The following is a 26,288-nucleotide window of genomic DNA, read 5'->3' as shown; positions in this document are numbered from 1 at the left end:
CTTTGCATCAAATTACTCATTTTAGTCCCTGAAATTGAATGTCGTACACCAAATTAGTCCCTTCATCAGTTTTTTCTCATTTTTTATAAATTTAAAATTCTCAATATTTTTTTATACACTAATTTAATTATTTTTTTATTATACATATTTTATAATAAAATTTTTAATTAATAATGTTAACGTGTATCATTAGAGTACATGTTAACTAAAACCAAAACTTTATTATTGCCTCTTGTGTTTATTTCTATCTGTTTTAATACTGTTCAAGTCATGGTTACAATAAGTACTTAATAGTGTAATATATGAAAAAGCCGCCTAACTAAGTTATAGATAAAATGAATTATTATAATCGATAGTATAAATCTATCTTATTAATTTAGTGAGAAGTTAATTATATGGGAAATCGGACATTCTTACAATGGATGGGAATAATGAATTTATATTAGTTAATAAGTGCCTTATCAAGTATTTCTAAAATATTTATTAAAGTGTTAAATATTAGAAAAATTGTATTAAGGAATATTATTATACTCTTAACTTACACTTTTTATTGAATCAATATCAATATGTCACATAATTCTTTTAATAAAATATTGTAGAAAAAAATTGTATAATTAAAACTAATATTTTAAAAATATTTTATGAACACACTTGTATTTAAATAACTTGTGAAAAGATAAAATTAAAATTAGTGTATTCAAATATATAATGAGAATTTTAAATTTATAAAAAAAATGAGAAAAAACTTATGAATGGACTAATTTGGTGCACGACATTCAATTTCAGGGACTAAAATGAGTGATTTGATGCAAAGTAAGGGACTAATTTGGTGCATATGTAACGATGACACAGTGGATGACACGTGGACAAATAGTATTGCGACACGTGGCAAAATCTGACACGTGGACAAATAGCATTGTGACACGTGGCATACTCATCCATGTCAGCATGCCACGTGTCGTTGGCCGACACGTCATCATACCGTTACACGTGGCCAAACTATGAGGTGGCACATGTCACTAAAGGTCCACATCAGCGCGCTGTTGACGGAAAATGGGTCAGGGACTACTATGGTGCAATTTTTTCAATCTTAGGGATGTAATTGGTGCAATTAGAATCTCATGGACGATTTTAGTGCACGGTGTCAATCTCGAGGACCATTACAGAAATTTACTCGAAGTAGCTAACTACTTGATAAATTCTTTGAAAGATTTCATATGAAAATAAAAGTAGACACTTTCTTTTATATCCATGATTTTTTTTCTTTCTTTTTTCTTAAATAAAAAGTAAATGTATATTACACAACGTTTCTCTAGCACAAATAAGCCAAGTAGCTAGTTCAAGTTATTTCAAATTCATGACACAAATTTTCTACTTATTACTTAATACATTTGCCACACACACATACACACATCATGCCTTTGACCCAAAGTCTTGAACAAATGAGCCTATACTTACTGCTAGTTATTGATGAACATAATTATTATTAATTGTTTTGTTCTTATTCTATCCTATAAAATCTTATGAACACAATTATTACTTTTGATCCTGACATCATTGGGTACTGATTTTTCTTGGAGCTGGCGTGAGAAGTATTTTTTGTAGTAATCTGCTACGTTGATTCTCCTAAACAGTGCAAGTCTTTCGAAGGTAACCAAGCTTTCTATTGGGCTTATAACTTTGTTCATTTGAGGTTTGTGAAATGTAGCAATGGAAATTCTTTCTTTCTTTGAGTTAATTGTTACACGGTGTTCGATGCTCCGATAAATTCCATTGGTCAGTATCTGCAATAAAATCATAATTAAAGAAGACAAAAAAATTTCTCAAAGAAAAATATTTTGAAGGTTTACATAGTGTACTAATAAGACACTTTTTGAGACTCCAAAAAGTGCAAATATAATATTTTTGTTAACTTTAGAATGATCAGTGTCAAGTAAGTTAAAAGATTTTAAGGATTTCACTAATATATAAACATTCACTAGTGTCCTTAGGTATTCATGTTGGATCAAGTTGATTCGGGTTGATTGCTAAAAAAAATAAAAACATGTCACACATAGACTATAATTGTTGATGGCTAGGTGACAATGACCGAAGCTATATATATTCTATGGATTCAAGTTATTTGTTTCAATTTAAACCAAAAAGAGACACTTTTAAGCGTGTGCTCCACTCTCTAAATTGATAAAGTTACTCTATCTATTTTTATGACTTATTGTTGTTGATTTTCTCCAAATCTTTAGTGCACATTAACTTTTATGTTGTGATTATTTTCTTACAATATGTTATTTGTTGTTCTTCATGTAGCTTAGCATGAGAAAAAAAATAATTTTCTCAAATTACCTCCAATATGTCTCCAACATTAATGATGAATGCATTAGAGACCGGTGTAATAGGCATTAACATTCCATCTTTTCTTATTTGGAGGCCATCTACTTCATTTGCTTGGAGAAGGATGGTAAGAGAACCAGCATCAGAATGAGGCTTCAGTCCAATTACATTTTCTGGTTGGGGACATGGAGGATAATAATTCAATCTCATTGATTAACTTACATCTTCAAATAAATTTAACATTTCATTTGGTTTAGTTTTGAGAGCCATTTCCATATACCCAATGATTGCCATGAAAAGTTTTTCGAGTTGCAAGGAATAACTATCAAGATTGTCTCTGCATTGATACAGAAGATGTTAGAGTTTCCTAGTTGCATTTATTATCACATAATGTGATTATTTTATAATGATGAATACTTTACTTCATTTGATGAGTTCTACAAAAAAAATTATTAATGGGCAATTTTTCATACACCATGAAAGTAGAAAGGCACAAATACAACAATAAATACAAAATAGATAGCATATGCTGAAAATTTATCTGGTTATTTATAATTACATATTATGGAATATCATGTAGTTTGATGACTAATATGAGATTAATAATATGAAAATTTATGTAGTTTAAGCCATCTCGTTAAGTATGGACTTGTTATATATGTCTAGATATCATATGGCCTAGTTATTATGAATGAATTTAATGATGAGTTGAAATAGAAACTAGGGTTACATAATAGAGTTATAGTCCCAAAAGTATGTATATGCCTCATATTTCCTGATATAGTGAAGCTATCGCATAGAACACCTTCATTGTCCCATTCAATTAAGAGTGCTTGGCATATTTGACCTCAAAATTCTCATTTTTTGAAAATGTAAATAGTTATAAATTTTGGAAGAATAAAAAAAATTAGTTATTATATATGATGAAGGAGAGTAATACTTTTATAATACTCTTTTTTAAGCATTAATCTTCAATGTGCGATTCTTTTTCAAGTATTGATTCCTCCAGAATCATAATATAGCATTCCCTTTAAGAGTTAGCATCTCGATAGCTCCATTCTAATCTTAGGAACATCACTCCACCTTTTATTGTAATATCTTCACTATGTGGCCTATAATGCTTAAGTCACAGTAGATTGATAGCAAAAGTATTATGACATATCCTAACATGTCACCACACTATCATACATGTAACTAATGATAATATTTGCATGAATAAGAGCCTGTAAATATCCATGCAAGTAATCATAGAGTGAATGACACAAGTGAGAGAAAGTCGAATTCTTGTCATCGATTTCATGATTAGCATTAATGTAACAAAGAAAATCTTAAGGTCGGTTACAAGTTTAATTCATCTACAAATGATTATCTCTAAAAGGAGAGGAACATGACTAGCCTAGTTAAAACAACCAATGAATTGACATAAATCCTCCATATGTGACTCCATCTATCCACGCAATCCACTATGATCCATATTAGAAAAAATGTTAAAAGCAATGGATGAAAACCTAATAATGGTTTCCAGTATGATAAAAATAAAAGGGATAAATATTATATAAAGATGCTTAAATTCGTAAGAGTCTCTAATTTCTACACCAAGTCTCAATTTTCTAAAGTTTAATTAATCTATAAATCAAGCACGTTTCTTCTCTCACAAACCAGATCAATAGCCTAGGTTTTTACTAACATCTGACATTACCCATTACCTTTGATACCTACACAAGTTAAGACAATCATGAATAAGCCATACATTTCAATAACAACAAAATCACAATTATTTCAAACATAATTATCACATGAATAATCGAGTAGAAAATTATGAACAATTATACACATCTACGAATCAAACAATTCATACGACGAATGCTTATCCTATTGGTCATAAGCTCACATATCAGTTATTTTCCAGAATCAACACATCTAGTATCTAACACTAGACATAGTTTTCTAGTCGTCCTTTTCATAAGGGATATAATAGAACTTTCCAGAAGCATGTAAGAATCAGAAAAAGTTTTTTGTCACTTTTTCTTAGAAAAAAACTATCTAAGGATTGTATGCTCGAATACCCTTACAATCTAGAATAAAATCACATACAATCCAAATATTATATATCCCAAAATATCTATAATAAAAATATCTAAATTATCGTATAAGTAGGATGAAAATCACACCATTGCCAAGTCTGAAATCATAAATCAAGCAAGCAGCATAAAACTCTATCCCTTGCTAAAATCATTAACCATAATCACTATCATAAACCTCAAATTAATATCCTCTTATAGTACCACTTCCATTCTACTTGTAAATTGAAGATCATACAAAATGTTGTATCATATCACAATCATAAACAAATTCTTCATTTCCTAATCTCTCATTTAAGATCCAACGGGATTTGGCTTGAGCAATTCTATGGGCTTGCAAGTCAAAGGCCTCTATAAACAATTTTGCTAAACTTAAGGTAGAGGTTTCAAATTACTTTAAAACTTTCAAAAATAACTTTCTCCTGTGTTTGTGGACTTTCATTCATTGCCCTACTCATTGTGTGCATGAACACCTGCCTCAAAAGTAGTTTAATTCTTAGTTCAATTCCACGTGTATTGAGAAGTGAAATTCTTGCTAGTGGTATCGCATACACGAACTTGCTTCGCATACGCAAAGGTACATTCATTGTCGAGTTCCCTTCACTTCTTCTTTCAACTTCCCAATGTAAAAAAAAATCATAACTTACTCTACAAAACTTGTAGTTAGCCTTCACTCTTTGAAATCATAAAATTAGACACAGAAAACTTTCTAATATAACAAACTCCACCTTAATCAATACACTAAAGGTCATGTTCTTGCCGTTCAAACTTTGCCTATTTTTTGAAGAATTTTGCTTTTCCTCCTCCCATTCTCTTCTTTTCTTCCCTAATACATACCCCAATTCATAGAACCTAAAATCAACTCTTTCATTCACATTTACACTACAAACATCCACCTTAAATCCTCCAATCATATACCTCAAAACATCAAACCTTCAATTAACCAAAATTATACATACAACTTAAGAATCTTAATATCATAATACTTTAATATTTGACCTAATCAAAATCTCATAACCATATATCTCAATCCAAAATGCACACCAACATAAAACGTCATCCAGCATCATTTTCTATTTAATCCATATGTTCATGACAAAAAATCCATCAACACAAATTATATGTATGTCCATCACCATATATAAACCTAGGTTCCCCAATAACCATAATCATCACAAAATTAATTTTCAACCTATATATAACTAATTAACTTTCCACGTATCAATTCAACATCAACAATATTCTTCAGTAAACCCTCAAATCCCAATTTGTCAGAGCCTCTAACCGAGGATTTGATAAACCCTAATTTATCTTGTGTTGAATTTAGTGGATTTTATCAACTTTCTCACATTTATTCAATGAAATAGCATGGTTTTGTGAATTTCTCCTAAATTGTGCTTAAGAGTGAAAACATGCTTTTTAGGCCTTAAAATTGTTAAATTTAATTCACTTTAATTCCATTCGATGCCTTGATATGTTTGTTGAGGGATTCCAGGTTTATAAGGCAAGGATTGGATTGAAGAAGCGAAGAAAAAGCATGTAAAGTGGAGAATTCATGAAGAAATGAAGATTTGTGAAAATTATAGCGACACGCACGCGTGACCCACGCATACGCGTGACCCACGCATACACGTGACCAAGAAATTTCGCCAAGTGACACGCACGCGTCAGCCATGTGTACGCGTGACACTGGTCACGTGACCTCATTAAAGGAATACGCTGGGGATAATTTCTGAGCTACTTCAGGCCCAAATCTAACTCATTACTGAAGTATTTGAGGCCAAAATCAAGAAGGAACAAGGGGAGAGCAATTAGGATAGTTTAGTAACATGCTTTAGGTCATATTCTAGAGAGAGAAGCTCTCTCTTCTCTCTAGAATTAGGGTAGATTATATTAGATTTCTCTTGGGTTTAGGCTTTAATTCTTGTTTAATTTAGTTTTTCTTTCAATCTCTTGTTCTTAGATCTTGGTTCTCTTAGTTTCATTTGTTATTTCCTTTATTTTTTTGCTTTTATGTTATTGAACTCTTGTTCATTTTAAATTATATTTAATGCAATTTTGATATTTCTTTGTTTATTATTGCTTAATTGAGTTGCTATTATTGTTATTTTGTATTTGGTAGTTGTAGATTTTATATTTCTTGCTAATTTACTATGCCTTCCTTTTATGTCTTCTAAGTGTTTGATAAAATACTTGGTTGTGTTTTAGAGTAGAATTTTATACTCTTGGCTTGTGATTGAGGATTTAGGTCTCTTGAGATCATTGATGTCCAGTTTCATTGGTGATTTAGAGTTGTTAGTTGGTTCTAGGACCAATTATGTCTACTTGACTTACCCCTCTGATGTTAGAGGACAACTAAGTGTAATTAATCCTTTGTAATCACCATGTTGTGGTCAATGGTCCAGATAGGAAACCTTGACTATTGATCCTTGCCATGAGTATATTTTAGCATTTATAATTTCTTTCTTTGATATTTAATTTCTTGTTCATCAAACACAAAACCCCCAAAATATACCCCATAACCAATAATATGCACACTTCCCTGCAATTTCTTTGAAAGACGACCCGAGGTTTAAAAACTCTCGGTTTTTATTGGGTTTGACTTAAGTGACAAACAAATTAAACTTTGATTGAGGGTTGTCTATCGTTTGGATCTATACTTCGACGGAATTTTTTTGTGAAAATTTCTAACCGACGATTTCCTTATATCAGGATTTAATATGAAATTAAAAAATATTTACCAAAGAACAAACATGTACCTTAACTTTTTCAAAGTTCTTTAAAGCTCTAAATTTACAAATCAATTGCCAAGAACTCCTAACAATACACAATATTTACCCAAGAATAATCATTTAGCTCTAGGGTTTAGGAACTTTAAATTTCTTAAAACTTTGGGGTTTTGATCATAGGCACCTTAAATCTCAAAAATCAAGCTTTCTAACAAGATCAAACTAAGAAATATAATTTTCTTGCATTTCTCTATGAAACTAGAAAATACTTAGAGATGGAGAGGAAAAAAATCTTTATAATCATCTAGTGAAACTGATATGGTTGCATAGATGGAAAGGAGGAAAACCTTTTAATTAGGGAGAAGTTTTTATTAGAGATCCAAATAGTACTTTAGGGTTTCTTTCTTTTCTCTTTCTCTATGTTTTTCTTCTTTGAGAGAAGAAGAAATTTAAAATTGAACAGAGATAAGGGCCATATGTAAATCCCGCGAAATTAATACATAATTAGCCAACAAATTAATTATTATCCAACAAAATTAGGAAAATAAATTATTATAATTCAGAGAAGTAGAAATATTTTTTTATTTGGTCCTGAGAAGTAGAAATATTTAAAATACGAATTTTAACACTAATTTTAAAGATTTTGGCCCAAAACCGATCTAACTGGCCGAACCGATTGGACCAGGCCCAAACCAGATCCAAAGGCCCTTCATATAAATTATGAGACGCAGCCATTCTTCCCTTCAATTAAAGGAATCACGTTGAGACTTGGGGGTGAGGGGACCAACAAGAACCCTAACCTTATCTCAAATTTCAATTCCACATATCTCTCAATTCGCCACGCGACCACTGTGCCAAGCTCTACAAAACCATCTGAACAAAGTGGTAAAAAATTTGCAATTTCTCACTCATCCTTCCTCTCCTCATTTTTGAAAGTTTTGGGTTTGGATTTTGAGATATTATGGGATTTTAATGTTCTAGGATTGAATTAGCTTGAGAAAATTGTTGGGTTGTGTCAAATTGATTTGTGGGTAAGGTAAGAATCCTCAAATACTTTGTGAATTGATTGATTAGTGAGCCCTTATATTGATTTTGGTTATATTTTGTGGAATTAGACTGAATTATGTGTTTTGGAGACAAATTGGTTGTATTGGAGGCTTGACATTGGACTTTGGTAGCTGGAAATCCATTTTTGGTGTGGTCTTGGAGAGGTGAAAGCTTGAGAAATGGTGGAATTTGAGGGGTTCCGGGCTTAGGGAGGAATCGACCAAGGTATGATTTTATTTTTTCATAGTTAATATATAATGTCATGTGAAAACTTAGGCTAGTTGACCATAGAATAAGTTGAATTATATGAATTATTGAGGATTAATGATTATTGTTGGTTATTGTGAATGGTTTGAATGGTTAGAATGAGGAACTTAATGTATACATATTCATATAGGTGATATTGTGTTGAATGAGTTAATGTATCAAGTGGTTGGATGTTGATTTTGTAAGTAAATGAATGTTGATACAGAGTAGGAATGATTGTGTTGGTTTGGAGGCTTCCTGAACCCAAATTTTGTAAAATTTATTTTGAATGAAAATTGGGTCCGTGAAATTTATACCGTTCGAAGAACAGACAAAATACGACTTTCAACAAAAATATTATGCGCGTTCGAAATTGGGTGTGTAAAACTGATTTTTTGGAAACTTAGCAGCTTTTTGCAAATTCTGATGGGCATGCGTGCACGAACATGCATGCAACGCGGACCCTGGGCTCTGCCCAGACATCCTGCATATGCAGGCATGGTCTGCGTATGCGAATATGCCAAAAATTCACTCATGTGTATGCGAGGGCGTGCGTGCGTACGCAAAAATGCTATATTTACACTCACGCATACGTGACTAAAGGTCTGCGTATACTGGGACCCCATTTTGTTTCATGAGCTCGCATACGTGGACAGTTCTCACATACGCGACTTTGGCATTTTTACACCCATGCGTACGAGAGCATGGGCATGGCTATGAATGACCCCTGTGTTTCTGAAAAGTGTGTTTTTAAATTTTTTAAACCTATTCTCTTGCTTTCCAAATGTCTTTAACATCTGTTTAAGGTTGCTTAGCGAGTATTTAAGCTTTAGAACAAGGGTGAATGTGTTGAATGAGTTAGATAGAGAATTGAGGAAGAGATTGAGGAGTGAATGGTCAAATTGTTGAAGCGACGAAGTGGTGAATGAAACATGATATGTAACTGATAATTATGATGATGATAATAATGATGATTTAGAGATTGAATGAGACATGAATTCATGATAACAATGACAATGATAAATAATAAATTAAAAAGCTTAACTTGACTTGTATAATTGAGACAAATTATTGATCCTCTGTACGTAAGATGTGACCAGGCACTTTAACTCCCCAAGTTCCTCATGGACATGCATATATATGAATTTCTGCTTGGGGTATCCCCCCATGTATAAATTTGATCTTGGAGTTTTGTCTCTCCTATGGATGAGCTTGGGATTTTTTCCATAGATATTATTGAACTTGGAGATCTGCGTACAGAGAGACTGTCCAAGGTCTACCAGGACATGTCGGGTTGGCTGTATAACCGATAGTTGAGCTCAACAGCCGTAGGACAAGCATACATCATACGCATTTAAATGCTTTGCTTGAGTGCATACTTGTTTTGGTTTGCCTAACTGTTTTACCATGTTTATCTGCTACTTGTTTACTTGCAGTATCTGAATTTTATCTGTGTTTTTTTTGTTTGACTTGTTTGCGTATGTACCTAATACACTCCTATTTTGACAGAGGAGTGATGAACGTTATTCCACCGGTGTTTAGGAGGTTTAGTTGAGGCAGGAGATGCAGAGTTAGACTAGGCTAGAATCCCTTAGACAGATTACCGATAATATGGATTTAGAATAAATTTTAAGATTAATCTGAATGTTGAAGTCCTAGGAATGCCTTTGCTTTTCCGGGACCTTATATATTACTTATGTGGACACCATTAACATAATAAGAACCCTCGGTTCCCATTCCATACATACTTTTGCTATTTTTTAGATGCAAGTCGAGATGCACCTTGGTGAGCATCTGGAGGTCTCTATGCAAATGAAGATATCACTTTGGGGTGTTATATTTTGGTCTTAGGCTATGTACTCATGTATATAGATTCTCCGCATGTGTATCTTATATATCCTCCCTTTTAGAGGTTGCTTTTGGAGAAACATGAGTTTTGTTTATATTTTGGGAAAACTTTGGGTTGTATATTTATGTATATATGTATACTCTGGCTGCCCTTGGTTTTGCAGGTCGAGTATGGAGCTTGATATTTGTATTTTGGAACTCTGATCCATATTTATCTATATATATTAGTTTTCTTACGATCTTACATTTCCGTCTGTGCTTATCTTTCATGAGTGATGCTTTTTCTGTTTCAATTTTGTTTAGCTTCTTCTTCAAGGCTCCTCGTTATGATTTTCTTTCAACTATATTTATATGTACGTCTTTTCTTTTAGAGGTCATAATACCATGCCATCTCTGCTTTACGACTTAAGTGTAAGACTTTGTGTGGTAGGGTGTTACATTATGGTATCAGAGCATTTCATTCTTGTAGTGCCTAAGGAATGGACTGACTATACTTCTGGACATACTCTGGGTTTTTGTAAATGCTAATTAGGATATCTAACTGATATATGTGGCATACTTGTTCATGAGCATGCATTTGGGACTTTGAATCACTAGACTTGAGATATTGAGACTAATCACCTTGATATTACTTGTTTGGTGTGAACAAGGACCAGATGACGTCTTCTGGACGCACTCGTGGTTAAGGGTGAGGTCGGAATAGTAATGCAAAATTTGAAACAACCGCGAATGATCCCATGAACTTCATGAATGCCCTGGAAAATATAGCAGCTGCTATGCAGGCAACGGCTGAGGTCCTTGGTCAGCAAATTAACAACGAAAACGAGGGTAATGTCAAAATGGGCCGATGACCTTAGCGATCTTCATGAAGATAAATCCACCGATCTTTTGAGGAACCACAAATCTCACAGAGGCTGATAATTGGTTTCAGACAATAGAACGAGCTTTGCAAGCGCAGCAAGTGCCTGAGGACTAGTGTGTTGAGTTTGCTACTTACAAGATGGTAGGTGAAGCCCAGCATTAGTGGCAGGGAACCCGACGCCTTTTGCAGTGAGATAATGTTGCAATACCTTGGGATGTATTTCAATATGAATTTTATAAGAAGTATTTCCCTAATTCAGTTAGGACGACGAAGGAGCTTGAGTTATTACCGCTGAAGCAGGGTCTTATGTCAGTAGCGGAGTACACCAGTCGGTTTGAGGAACTATGTCGGTTCTCTAGAATTTGTCAAGGTGCTCCAGAGTATTTTGAAAAGTGGAACTGCATAAAGTGTGGGGGTGGTCTGTAGAGTTACATTTTGAGCACTGTGGGCCCAATGGAGATTAGAACCTTCTCTGAGCACTGGCTAAGCTTAAGGCTTAGCTGGAGGAATTAATGAGTAAGAACATCATTCGTCCAAGTGTTTCTCCATGGGGAGCACCAGTGTTGGTGAAAAAGAAGGATCCGTATGAGACTATACGTAGATTACAGAAAACTAAATAAAGTAACTGTAAAGAATAAATATCTATTGCCGAGAGTTGATGATTCGAATGACCAATTGCTGGGAGCTGGTGTCATTTCCAAGATTTTGAGGTCTAGTTACCACCAAATAAGGGTGAGAGATGAAGATATCCCAAAAACCACTTTCAGAACTCGTTACGGCCACTACGAGTATACTGTAATGACCTTTGGGTTAACCAACGCCCTCGCAGTGTTTATGGATTATATGAACCGGATATTCCATCCTTTCTTGGACAAATTTGTCGTTTTCTTCATTGATGACATCCTAATCTACTCTAAGACCGAGGAGGAACACGCGGAAAACTTATGGATTGTGTTGCAGATTTTGAAAGAGAGGAAGTTGTACGCTAAAATTTCTAATTGTGAATTCTTGAAGAATGAAGTGAAATTTCTAGGTCACATGGTAAGTTAGCAAGGAATAGTTATAGATCCTTCTAAAGTTGAGGCAGTGATGGATTGGGGACGGCCAACATCAGTAACAGAAATCAGGAGCTTCTTAGCTTTGGAGAGATATTATCGGAGGTTTATCAAGGGTTTTTCACAAATTGCGTTGCCTTTGACAAAGTTAACTCGGAAGGATGCGTCGTTTGTTTAGACATCAGAATGTGAGGAGAGCTTTTAAGCCTTGAAGTAGAAACTGTCTACAGCATATGTACTTGTGTTACCCAAACCTAATGAACCTTTTGAGGTGTATTGCGATGCTTCGTCGTAGGGATTAAGGTGTGTGTTGATGCAACCCGCAATATCGTGGCGTATGCTTCTCGATAATTAAGACCTCACAAAGTAAATTACCCAACTCATGACCTGGAACTTGCTACGATTGTGTTTGCACTAAAAGTCTGGAGACATTACCTGTATGGGGTTAAATTACAAGTTTTCTCTAATTACAAGAGCTTGAAATATCTCTTTGATCAGAAGGAACTGAATATGTGCTAGAGGAGGTGGATGGAGTTACTGAAGGACTATGATTTCAAATTGAGTTACCATTCAAGAAAAGCTAATGTCGTGGTAGATACGTTGAGCCGAAATCATTATATGTTGCTTGGATGATGGTTAAGGAAGAGGAGCTATTAAGAGAGTTTGAGAACCTCAATTTGGGCGTCAAAGAAGTAGCAGCTAATATGGTTTTGAACCAGTTGCATGTCTCTAGTGATTTTAAAGCTTAGATTCAGAAGTCTTAGCGGAATGATTAGGCGCTGCAGAAAATGCTACAAGTAACTGAAAAAAAAAAGAAATAAAGAGAGGTTACCCAGGACAGAAAGGGAGTTTGGAGGTACAAGGGAAAGATTTGTGTACCGAATGTGGGAGACTTGAGGCAAGATATGTTAACTGAAGCTCACCGAAGTAAGTTTTCAATTCATCCAAGAAGTACTAAAATGTATCACGACCTGAAGACGATATTCTGGTAGCCGAGAATGAAGAATGATGTGGCATTGCACATTTTAAAGTGCTTAACATATCAAAAGGTAAAAATTGAGCACCAGAGACCGTCCGGGACCCAGCAACTGATGCATAGTATCATTTACTTTAATTTCTTAGTGAATTCTTGTTAGAAATAAGCAATTCTTGACCTACATTGCTTGATATTGAAGAAATTATAGATATTGTGAGGACACTACTTTGAGTACTTTAATTTCGTGAATTGCAAGAAAAAGGACACAAAAAGTAGCACAAAATGAGAAAAGGGTTATTGGCGTGTCCCCAGCGTGCCATTGGCGTGTCTCCAAGCTTGGCATGCCACTGGCGTGCCTTCAAAGTGGTACGCTGGGCTAATGACACAGAGATCTCTTCAATCAAACTCAAGCCTGGCGTGCATTGGGCGTGTGGTTGGTGTACCAAAAGCTACACGCCCTCAAGCTTTCAAAATGGGCATGCCTTTGGCGTGCCAAAACCACACGCCCTCAAAGATGCGTGGATAGGGCATGCCTAGGAAGTGGCACGCTAGGCCAACTTCCCAAAGGACACCCCAAGCTCAAAAGTGGCATGGCATTGGCGCTTCATTGGCGTGCCCTTAGCGTGTGGTTGGCGTGCCAAAATCACACACCCCAAGCTCAGAAGTTGGTGTGGCATTGGCGCTTCATTGGCGTGTGGTTAGCGTGCCAAAACCACACGCCCTCAAGCTTCAGCCCTTGGCATGTCATGGGTGTGCCTGGGAAGTGGCACGCTGGGCCAACTTCCCAAAAGATGCCTCAAAGAGCAAAAGTTGGCGTGGCAAGGGCATGTTTAGGGCGTGGGAAGAGAGACATGCCCTCGAAGCTTCATTCTTCTCCAAGTGGGCATGGGAGCTAGCGTGTCTCGGAAGTGGCATGTTGGACCAACTTTCCAGGGAGCATAATACCCCCTTGGCGTGAACTATGGCGTGTGGTTGACGTGTCAACCACCACACACCCTCACAACTTGGAACAATTACATAATGGATGTGCCAAGGGTGTGGCACGTTGAACCACCTTCACAAAATCTTCAATATGGGGTGTGCCACCAAAGTGGCACTTGCATGACATGCCATTCAATCTCAAGGCAATTTACCATCTTGGGCTCACAATCTTTGAAGAAAGAAGACTCGACTACAAGCAAGAGGACCATAAGTTGGATAGCATTGTAATTGTAGTGATTTTAATTGGATCTGGAGTGGCATTTTGGGAGTTGAGAGTAGTATATAACCCCAAGTGAACACTTAAGAAAAGGGACTTTTACTTTTGGATCTTGATTTTTACTTACCTTTACTTCTTTTTGCACTCTTCTTTTTGTACTTTTCACTTTTGATTCTTCTTTGAAAGTGATGAGTGGCTAATTCCCATTCATTGGAGTCAAGAGCTCTATTGTAATTTGATGGATCAATAGTTATTTTACTTTTATCTTCAATTATTCTTTTATTACTTCTTTAGGGAGAATCTTCATTATTTATTGCAATGATTCAATTATCTTGAGAAAGAAATTGAATCTAATTGAATTCTATGAGGAATTGAGAAAGGAATCATAGAATTAATGCTTGAAGTTCTTCCTCCCAATTGATTTGAATTTCGATTTGAGATTGATATGTGACATATAATCAATCCATGATTTGATTCATGAAATTTTGTGGCTCTAAATCAGAGACCAACCTTCAACTCTTCTCATGAGCAATTAGATTAAGAGATTGGCAATTGATCAAGTTAAGAGAAATCAAATCACCAAGAGATTGGGGTTTGATTACTTATGATTTGCCAAGAGGTCAATAATTGAATGATTGAAGTAGAGATGAAACCCATTTTGATCCAGAGAATTCAATATTTCTAAACCCCCAATGATCCCCCTCTCATCCTCTTAATTCCCCTTCTTTGCTTTCATTTACTTAATGCTCTTTTACATTGTTGTGTTTATAATCTTGCAATTTACTATTCCTCCAATTTAGATTTCCAGCTTTTATATTTTGTCATCTTTACTTTCTAGTCTTTCAATTTCCAGCAATCTATCTTTTCAGTCATTTACTTTCTGCTTTTTACATTCAAAGTCATTTACAGCTTTTGATTACTTTTCCTTCAAGTCATTTTACATTTCATGCTTATTTCATTACTTGTCCATCATCAAACTATGAATTGTCTAACTAGATTTCTCAATCAATCATTGTTTGCTTAATTCCTTAATCATCGTGGGATCGGCACTCACTCACCGTGAGTTTTACTACTCGATACGTCCTGGTGCACTTGCCGGTAGTTCTACATAATAGTGAATTGTTTGTCAATTCCGTATCAGCAACCTTTGGAAATTCAGCAATGGAAATGGAAAAGCGTCGCAATGGACTTCATGTTTGGATTGCCGAGGATTCGGGAAGGATTTGATGCAGTTTGGATGATTGTGGATCAGTTGACGAAGTCAACTCACTTCTTGCCCGTTCGGATGAACTATACTTTGGAGGAGCTGGCAGGCTTGTACATTAAGGAGATTGTAAGGCTACATGGTGTCCCTACCACCATAGTTTCTGACAGAGATCCTCATTTTACTTCGAGATTTTGGGGGGCTTTTCAGAGAGCATTCAAAACTCAATTGAGCTTAAACACTGCGTACCATTCTTAAATCGATGGTCAATCGGAGAGGACGATACAAACCCTAGAAAATATGCTGAGGGCTTGTGTGCTGGATCAACCACTTAGGAAGATTCAACTTTTTCTTATGTCTAGAGGAAACTTATCTCGACAATGGAGGCATTCATCTATCTCAACAAAAGTTTGTTATGACACAACCAAACTTGTCATATTCTGTGAACAGAGTTTCTCAATTCATGCAGGATCTTACTTTAAATCATTGGAAGGTTGTAAAGCATATCCTAAGGTACTTGGTTGGCACAGTAAGTCATGGAATTACATTTTCTAAACGCACTAATTTTAGATTATTTGGTTTTGCTGATGCAGATTGGGCAAGTGATCTAGATGATCGTCGCTTCATTACTAAATGGGGAGTAACTTGATTTTATGAAAATGTCACAAGCAAACCAAAGTGAGTCATAGCAGTACAGAGGCAGAGTATCAAGCTTTAGCTTCAGTTGAAGAAGAATTGGTGTCAATTTGGCACTTATTGAGCGAGCTTCAATCTCTTAGTCTATAGCACCCACAATATATTGTGATAATCGGTCTGCAAGCATGCTTGCAGCTAATCCAGTGTTACACAATCACTGTAAACATTTGAAACTTGACTTACATTCGCTAAGAGAAATGGTAAACAGTCGACAACTATATGTGGTGCATATCCCGGCAAGAGACCAAATCGCAGATGCCTTAACTAAACCTTAATCATTCAATATGTTTAACATCCTTCAAGACAAACTTAGGGTCAGTCCTAATCTTCCCCTAAGAATGAAGAGGGGTTTATGAAAAGTGTACAAAGTGATAAAGGGAAGAGATATGGGAAACAGAGGGAGAGTAAGTTATTTTTCCTCCAAATTCTGTTACCTTTCTCTCTCTATTCTGTCAGGCTATTAGTGTATAAATACCATAATTCTCTCTCAATGTACTGGTACAATAACAAGCTTAATATTATGCATACGTTTAATCACAAACACTACTATTCTTTCATCTTCTTCATAGTGATAAATATAATATTTGTTCTTGGCATTTTGATTTGTGAAGTTTGGAAATTGTAGCTTTGTTTGTCTTTATAAAATGTGCGTTAGCAAACACTTGCAAAGAAAAAGTAAGACCTGAATGGTTGAGGAATATTGAGAAACAAGTTGAGATCCCTTGCATACGATGGAAGTGTGTTAATGATGAAAAGATCTGCCCATTCTAATTTTTGTTTCAGACACCACAAACAATTGACCAAACCCTTCTATGTCGCCAGGTTTTTGCCATAATTTCTTTTTCTCTTCTATTGGAAGGTTGAAGAAGTCTTGAAAGCCTGACTTCACACTTTCAATCAACGAAGGGTCGACTCCATGATTAATCAACTGCAGATAATTATGACATTATAAAATTTATAAAACAATAATATGTCTCACCAACCATAATCACAACTTATCATATTTTTATTTTTAGGGAGGTATGTATTTTATGTGAAGTACTAAATTTAATACTCTTTTAATTTTGTTTCACTTCCAAATCTTTAATCCAAGATCCCTGATTAAGAAAATTTAATATATACGCACGCATAATATTTATCTTAAAATTTTATTCTTATTTTAAATTTTAAATTTAAGCTACATTATATGTAGAAAATAAATATTGTAAAGTCAAAATTAAAAGTCAAAGTATATATGCAAAACATATCGATCTAGCTATTTGTAATAGAGAAAGTTTAGGGCTAGCGGATTTTGTGATTTTTAAGTATCAATGATATTTTTAATGGTGTGAGATTACATCTAATGGTGTAGAATCATTTAATTTTCTATTAATGGTTAAGTAATAGCTAGAATTTAATAAAAGTGCTAGTCCCTCACACTCCTCATTTGTAATATTAACTAATTATATGATTATATAAATAAAATATTATTATATGTCATCAACAGTATAATTATTTTCTTAGTAAACTGCCTTTTAGGTTAGTAACATTTACCCAAAAAAATTGATGATTCATTCAAAGGTTTCCTTGCAATAATCAAATATCTATCTAATTTATTATTTACAACACTTAGTTAGTTTTTTTATAAAATTAGGTCATGCCACAGTTTTAAATGGCGTGATTTGTTACTGTAGTACCTATAATAATAATTAAACTCAAAAGCACTTGCATGATTGAAACTGATCACATCCCTTCTTTTAGGCCATTATAGTCATTGTTCTTTTGATACGGAGATATTTAAGTCTTTGAAAATTTAAAAATATATTTAAAATTCTTGACCTTTTCAAAACATAGACATATCTCTTATGTTCACCACGATCTATCAGACTCAACAAAAAAATCAAATGTAACTCCTGTTGTATTGATTTGGTTGATACCGATGTATACTTGAGAGAGTTTTTAAAATTGGACAAATTAAACTTAGGAATCGATATATCCAGATTTTGAAGAGGTCGGAGACTTAAATATATTTTTAAATCTTCAAAGACTTAAATGTCCACGGAATGAAAAGACAGGATCGATTTGTCCTTTTCTCTACTAATAATTACACCCAAATTCTTAAAAAATCAGTTAGCAAAAGGTCTTTAAGCTAGTGAAATTAAATTTGGAACCTGGAAAAATTCCCATTCTTTGCATGCATGGTCCAACTTGTGAAGCTCAAATGCATCTTCAGATAGCAGCTTGTTTAAGTCGATGATAGGGACTTGTAGAAAAGAAGATGTCTTAGGTATTATAAGAGTGTCTTGTTTTGGAACAAGATAGCGATCAGGAACTTGGGTGATGGATTCTTTTGCTAGCTCCTGAACACAAGGCACCAATAGAGAGCTTCCAATCTTGGACATTATTTTTCTTTAATTTATGCACCTATTAGCTAGCTTGATCAGAAAAGATTCAATAAAGACTGAAGATTCAACAGAAGAAAAGATCGATTGATATCATAAATGAAATAATTTTACTTTTTCTGGTAGCAACTATAAGAGCGTATACCTTTGAAGTGAAGAAGATGCAATTGAGAAACAGCCAAACGGATGAAGGCAATAAAATTTGCTGCTGATTATTGGACCAACATTCTGCCTAAATAAATCTGGTGAAGATATATGTGGGACCGGCATCCATATAAAATTATAAATTGGCACTAGATATTTTTTTTGAAATGTTGTGCGTAGTGCGTACTGTCATAACTTGTCACCAAGGATGGATGAGTTAGATTGATATATGGATAAGGAAAATTCGCTCGTGCTTATTTCATTTGTTAGCATTATATATTGTCATTTTGTGTCACAAATAGTGGACACGCGTGGAGGGGCAGGTAGGGTCCGTACGTATAGTGCAACAAGTCTCGTTCGATTTACCAGTTTGATTAGGATCATGTTTAGTGGTTGATTTTAATGTAGATGTAACATAATTTTTTTTAATAAAAAAATTGTGATGCGAATAGAGGTTCTGATCGATTGGATAATACAGGCCGGAAATAAAGGAGTTATAAGGGTGACATTTTTTTTGTAGAAATGGATCACAAATCAATAACTTCCGCGGCCACATTAGTCATTGAAATATGCACAACATTCCCCTAATAATCAATAACCTTTTTATAACTTTTATGAAAGTATAATTAACCATAGTTATTATTTAGAGTTGTATTTGAATCTTCTAAAGTTTGAATTTTATTTTAGAGAATAAAATATGATCTTCTATTCTTAAATAATTTCTCTTTTATATTTATTCTTGATCCCACCTATAAATCAATAGTGAGATATCACATTTTATTCTCTAAAATAAAATTCAAACTTTAAAAGATCCAAATCCCACATTCATGGTAATAGTATTAGAATTAGGATTAGAAGATAAATATGTGAAATTAAATGTGCTTTGTGATATGACTATGCAGGATTAGGATTATGTAAACATCTTTAGGGATAGGAAATGGTTTAAATATCTCTAGGAATTAGGTTATAATTAGCTGTTTTATTATTTAGCATGATTACCTAATGTATAGAATTTATTAGAAATATATCTTAGAATTAAACAATAAATGAAGTTATTTTATTTATTAATTTATGAGTAAAAAAATTTTACCTACGAAATATTTAAATCACACTCTCTTCTATTTTATTTTTAAAATGTACACTTCTCTATATACAAGAGTTAAATAATATACATTTTAATCTATTTGACTACAATACTTTTAATAATTATTATTATAATTATATATTAGTAATAACCCTTATGAGGCTAATGTTAATATGATAAAGTCACTCTCAAGACTCAACTCAAGTAAATGATAAAATATATAAGAAAGTTTGAATTAAATATTTTATAACAAGTTAAAATATTAAAGATAAATAAAAAATATTACAATAATAATAAGTATATATTATGTATTATTATTTCTATTTTTTGAAACATTAATATAATTATGACTAATTTATATGTAAAAATAATTATAAATGAGTATTTTAATCAAATAGGTTATTTAACTCTTGCAATAAAAACAAATTGTACGTTTTATAAATAGAAAAAAGAAAGTATCATTTTTTCCTTTTCGATTTTCAGGAGAGTCTTTTTTTTAATTGCTTGTTGGGAAAAAAACGGGTTAATTCATGCATTTTGGTTTTCAGCTAGTCATTTTGGTGATATTTTGGGTCTATTTTTTATTTTTCATTACCCTTGACCAACTTCACATGGGCCACTAACTTTCAGTCCATTATCCAACAATCCATAATTTGTGATTAACTGTTATTTAATCATTCTCCATCCAACAATCAAAACGGAAGCAACGAAACCACAACACGAATTCATTACTCCCTATTTAACCGCAGCTTGGCCGAGGTATTGCACCAATGGCCAATATGTTGGCCTCATAGAAGCCACATCCTAGGTTCGAAACTTTAGCTTGTACGTGTCACTCTCTTAACCTGACACCACATAAAAGCATGGGATGATTGAACCTGTCACCACATAAAAGCATGGGATGCTGACAATCATGATCAGCATCATAGAATCTCCACATAGATAATTAATTGCTTGCAAGACAAAATAATTGAGGGGTTTACGACATTTAAATTGGTGTTTAACTCAAATATGATATGTGTTCAAAAATATTTTAATTTTGGCATTACGAGATAAGAGATGAACAAATTATAGAAAGACTAGGTTAGACACGTAAAATTGTCATGATCTTCTTATTTCGAGTTTTTAATACTTCGAGTTTGTTATTCTCATGATTGGAGTGAGCTAGAAATCATACTTTAGTACTTAATTTTAGAATCAATTTCGTTACTTAATTAATAAAAATCTAACAACAAATCATCAAATATTTTTGAACTGTACTTTATACTAATTAATTGTTATTAATTAATGATTATTTAAATTTTATTTTTTAAAATTATAAAATAATAATTATTAATTACTTGTTTATCTATACTTTTTTTTTTAGAATAATGCATATGTCTCAAAATTATGACATGAGTTTTTCTCTACGTGATTACGAGATTATGAGATATTTTTTAAGTATAGTTGATAAGATATAGAGAATTTTTTTTATCATAAAATTATGAGAAAATATTCAATTTGGTCCCTAAAGTTACACTCGAGTCTCAATTTAGTCCTTGACGTTTTAATTGCCTCTATTTAGTCCCTAAACTTTATAAATTTTAATCACCTTAGTCCCTGCGGTAATTTCCGCCACAGAATTATTACCGAAGAGATGATGTGTACAACAGAATGCCACGCTAGACTCCACTAAAACGGCGTCATTTTTGTTTGGCGCTCAAACAGTCCAAAATGACGTCGTATCATGTTATATGAGATGGCAAACATTTTAGTTAAACAAGCACTACACCATATTCTTCCCCATAATAGGATTATTCTTCTTCTTTCTCTTCTCTTCAATGGCGCTGCGAGTCTGACTTATCAGATTCGTTGAAGTTGCGATTCTCTTCTCTTCAACCACTTCACATCGCACCGGCCATTTTCTCTTCACCTACGACGACTAAGTTTGAGGTAAGAAAAATAATGAATAAAAAAACTTCTATACCATGATGATGCTTTGTTTTTTGCTTTACTTTTGGTTCCTCCTCTTTTTCCTTTTTATGCATTCTAGCTAAATGCATTTTGTTTTGCATGTTAGTATATGTTAGTTTTTGTGCTTATTCTCTGTTAGGATTTATGTTTTCAGTGAATATCATTTAATTTCTTGGCTTATTAGTTAGATGTTCGATCATTCCCTGTTTTTGTACCATTAATTTGATTTTGAATATTTTAGGGGAATTTTTTTTTTGGGTTAGGATTTCAACATGGGTGTGTTTGTCTGATAATCAATGAATTAAGAAATAAAAAGATGGAATCAAATTGTCATATGCAATATGTTACATTTAATTCTTTCTCTGTTTTATTTAGAAGAGAGGTACAGTTTCATCAAAGTCTAAATCTCATTAAGTCAATTGCTTATTACATCTTGTAACATGGAGTAATTGATCTGATTTTCTAAATGAACTCGTTTTGGTCTATTGTTCTCATAACAACAATGTAATTTATGTTTTAGTAAGTCTAACTGAAGAGAGAAAAAATATTTTGAGGGTAACCTTATGTACTCGTTATGTACTCTATATGTACTCCTATTATAATTAATTATCATCAATATTAAACTAATAAAAAAATAATCTAAGTAACACAAACCTTGTCAAGATATGGAAAAGAGTAGTCAAATTATATTATTTTGCCTTATTACATCTCTCTTTCTTAATTCAATTGAATCATTGAATAAACATTTGAGGTAAATTTTGTTAGTTTCTTATATTTACAATTGAAATTATAATGGTGGAATGAACTGAGAATTCTACTTAGTTGCACTAACATAAGAACTTATATATATATATATGTATATATTAACCATACTAGTTCTTGTTATTGTTGTTGATGATATTTTTTAATTTTTCTCGGCAGATGGGAGATCAATTCATTAAAATTATATATCACCATAGAGGATCATTTATCAGAAATTAATATGGAAGCTTGACATACTGTAAGGAGCAAATTTCAGAGTTATCTAGGTTAGATACAGATATATTGAATATTTTTTCAGTTAGAGACTACTACAAACACCTTGGCTTTGATAAAGTCGAGCAATGCAGGTGGTCGGTTCCTAATATGCCCTTGACTTGGTTTGAGGACCTTGACTCATTACGATGAGATGCTAAAAATGTGCTTCTATGCTGGGAGAAACAATAGAGTTGCTCATGTGTATTATGAGCATGGAGTCTCTAAACCGAATTATGTTGAGGAACAACAACCATCTAAGGGAAAAGAATTGATGTATTCGAATGAGTCCAACCCTCCACCGAAATATCCACCCCTACCACAAGTACCCACCCCTGCCCCAAATCTAACTCCTGTACAAATACTCACCTCTACTCCGAAGCCAACTCCCATTTTAATACCCACCCCTGCCCCAAGTCCAACACCCACCTCTTCTCCAAAATTAATTCCTACCCCAATATCCATTTTGAGTTCACTAAAATTAGTTCAGGGACTAGTTTGAATTCACTTAAATTAGTTCAGGGACCTTTTAGAGGCTCGAGAGTAACTACATTTTGTGGTTTTTTTTTGTTTAACTTTGTACAGGGGCTGATTCCAGCACTTCGGGAAGTCATTCTAAATGCCCATCACAGATTTTGTGTATGGCATCTGTGAAAAAAATTTAACAAGCAATGGAAGGACAATAAACTTAGAGAATTATTGTGGGAATGTGCAAGGTCAACAACACAAGAAGGGTGGATTGAGGGAATAAGAAGAATTAAGAGGCTCAATGAAGAGGCATAGTCATACTTGAGCAAGTGGCCAAAGAATGCATGGAGTAGAGCTTTTTTCAGTAATGTACTCAAGATGGACAATATTTGCAACAATGCCTTTGAGGTTTTTAACTCACAAATTAAGGAGGCCAGAGCCAAACCCATTATCATACTTTTGGAAGAACTTAGAATGTATGCTATGAGGACAATTGCTAGGAATAAGGTAAAACTTAGGAGCCACATTGGAATTTTACCCCCAATACAGTGTAGTAGGTTGGAGAAGATAAGGAAGGAATCAAAGAGTTGGAATCCTGTATGGTCTGGAGACGAAAAGTATGAAAGGTTTGAACTCATTGGCCACCCAACCAATATGGGTAGTTGATTTGGGAGAGAGGCTATGTTCATGTAGTTTTTGGCAACTAAGTAGTAGTTAATGAATTCTTGTTTGTTACATGATCGAGATTTATCTTATATGATGCCATGTTTTGGTTTTCTGATATAAATATATTTAATTATTTTTGATTGTATCTATTGTAATTCTGTTTGCAGGGATGCCTTGTGTCCATGCTTGTGCTCTGTTGGTTAGGGCCGGCAAACGTCCTGATGAATTTTGCCACAAGTGGTTGACAATGGATGCATATAATGAAACATATGAATTCTATTTAAATCATATTCCTGGCTAACCAATGTGGGAGAAGTCTCCATACAATAGAGCACAAGTTCCGAAATTCAAAAAGATGCCAAGGGCACCCAAGAAAAAATGTAGAAAGGATGCTAACGAGGACCCTGATGGAAGCGACAAGCAAAATACCAAGATGAAGAGGATTTATAAAGAAGGTTCCAGCCGCTATTGTGGAAAAAAAGCCCACACCAAGAGAAACTGCCTAAAAAGAAAGGCTGAAGAAATGGCAGCTGGTATAGCAGCTGCGGCTGCTACTGCTAAAAGTGGTAATTCCAATCTTGCTGTTATTACCATTGCTGCTCCAGTTGTGAACCCTACCCATGATATCCCACCTGCTAATGTACCATCTCAAGTTGGTGCACACCAAGAAATGCAGCATCAAGGCCAGGCTGAGGTTGAACTTGGCATGATCCAACCAATTATGTCTCAGAATGAAGATTCTCTACAGGTAATGGTATTTTTTAATTTATACCTTAAATTTAACCACTATGTTAATTTATTTTTTGTTCAAATTTCACTAACTTCACACTTTTTATAGATGGATACTAGTGTAGTGCAACATAATGCAAGGCCCCCAAAGCTTGCAACCAAAAGAATGGTGTCCCAACCATCTAGTACTCCACCAGCAACCAATGTACCAGTTGATCCAATGTAAGATGCATCTTTAGGGACAGCCACACGACTAGCTAGTTTCATGAAATTTGTCCTTACTTCCGGATTCAAACCTCTAAGAAAAAAGAATTGAATTGTTGATCATTCTGTCTTTGGAAGCTTTATATGTAATAGGGCATTATACTTTTAGATTAGTTACCTTTTGGATTAGTTATCTTGTTTCTCTAAGTTTGGATAACTCTGTAATGATGGCTTTTGGTTAGTTATACTTGGAATGGTTCCTTTTGGATAATTTACTGTGTTTTGTTTGTGTGTTGCATCACACTAAATTTTTTAGTTGTGTTTGAATTCAGTATCAATGTGGATGTTTCATTAATGAATTATAAAGAAATTGGATGATATTTCTTATCTGAAATTATTATATTTTATTTTGTGTTGTTTGATTCATATTAATGCAGGTGCAATTTTTATTCATTGAGACTTAAAATAAAAATAGATACAACAATACATATAACAATATACGTTAATTTTTCTTCAAAATATTCCTGCAATTTGAATCAAAACTATCAAAATTTGGCTATTTACCAAAAAATATCAGGCCAATCTTCACCATTTCCATAATAACATAGCAACTACAAGCAAATTTATTGCAACCAACAAAGCCCCTCCTAATTTCAAAGCCCTAACATCAGATTCCAAACTTCCAATCTTCCAAGAAAAGTTCATCCTCCATTCTTCATCATTTTTACTTTTCGGTACTACTCTACCTCTTGATTCTCCTTCTTTATGGAATTCATTAGCCCAAATAAATAACCTACACCATCTCTTGCCAACACTTTGCAAATAGATTCAACGGAGATGGAGAAAGAATCAGATACTATAAGCTTTAGAAAAAGTTAAGAATAATCTTGCACTTATATTGTAGTTTGGACACCCAAAAAAGGGTCTCCCTAGATTTACATCTATTCCTGACCATCTTAGAACGGGTCTACACCCGCACCCACACCACTCTGAAAATAGTTCTTCTCTTCTTCGAGTAGTTTTCCAACTTCTATTAGAGCGTTGATTGCTGAAAATCCCAACGGATTTATTGCCGCTACCCATCATGGACCTCATAAAAACGTCTCCCAAAAGAGGAGTAAGAATCGACGAAGAAGTTATGGGGTTTCAAATAGATTTGGGGATTAGGGATTTAAATAGTTCCTAGGGACTAAATTGATGCAAAAGTTTCAAATGCCACGTAATATATCCGTTAGACGTCCAGCGTGGGATTCTGTTGTACACGTCATCTCTTCGGTAATGAATCTGTGGTGGAAACCACTGAAGGGACTAAGGTGATTAAAATTTATAAAGTTTAGGGACTAAATAGAGGCAATTGAAATGTCAAGGACTAAAT

The 26,288-nt window shown here is 34.0% G+C and overlaps 1 pseudogene; it reads right to left on the bottom strand.

Moving 5' to 3' along the window:
- Positions 1 to 1,495: 1,495 nt before the first annotated feature.
- On the bottom strand, positions 1,496 to 18,917 carry LOC107470228 (protein SRG1-like; annotated as a pseudogene).
- Between the last annotated feature and the right edge of the window lie 7,371 nt (positions 18,918 to 26,288).

This window comes from Arachis duranensis, chromosome 10, assembly GCF_000817695.3.
Source record: "Arachis duranensis cultivar V14167 chromosome 10, aradu.V14167.gnm2.J7QH, whole genome shotgun sequence".
Lineage (NCBI taxonomy): Eukaryota > Viridiplantae > Streptophyta > Magnoliopsida > Fabales > Fabaceae > Arachis > Arachis duranensis.
Note: the sequence above shows the minus strand (reverse complement) of the source record. Positions and strands in the feature narration are given on the sequence as shown.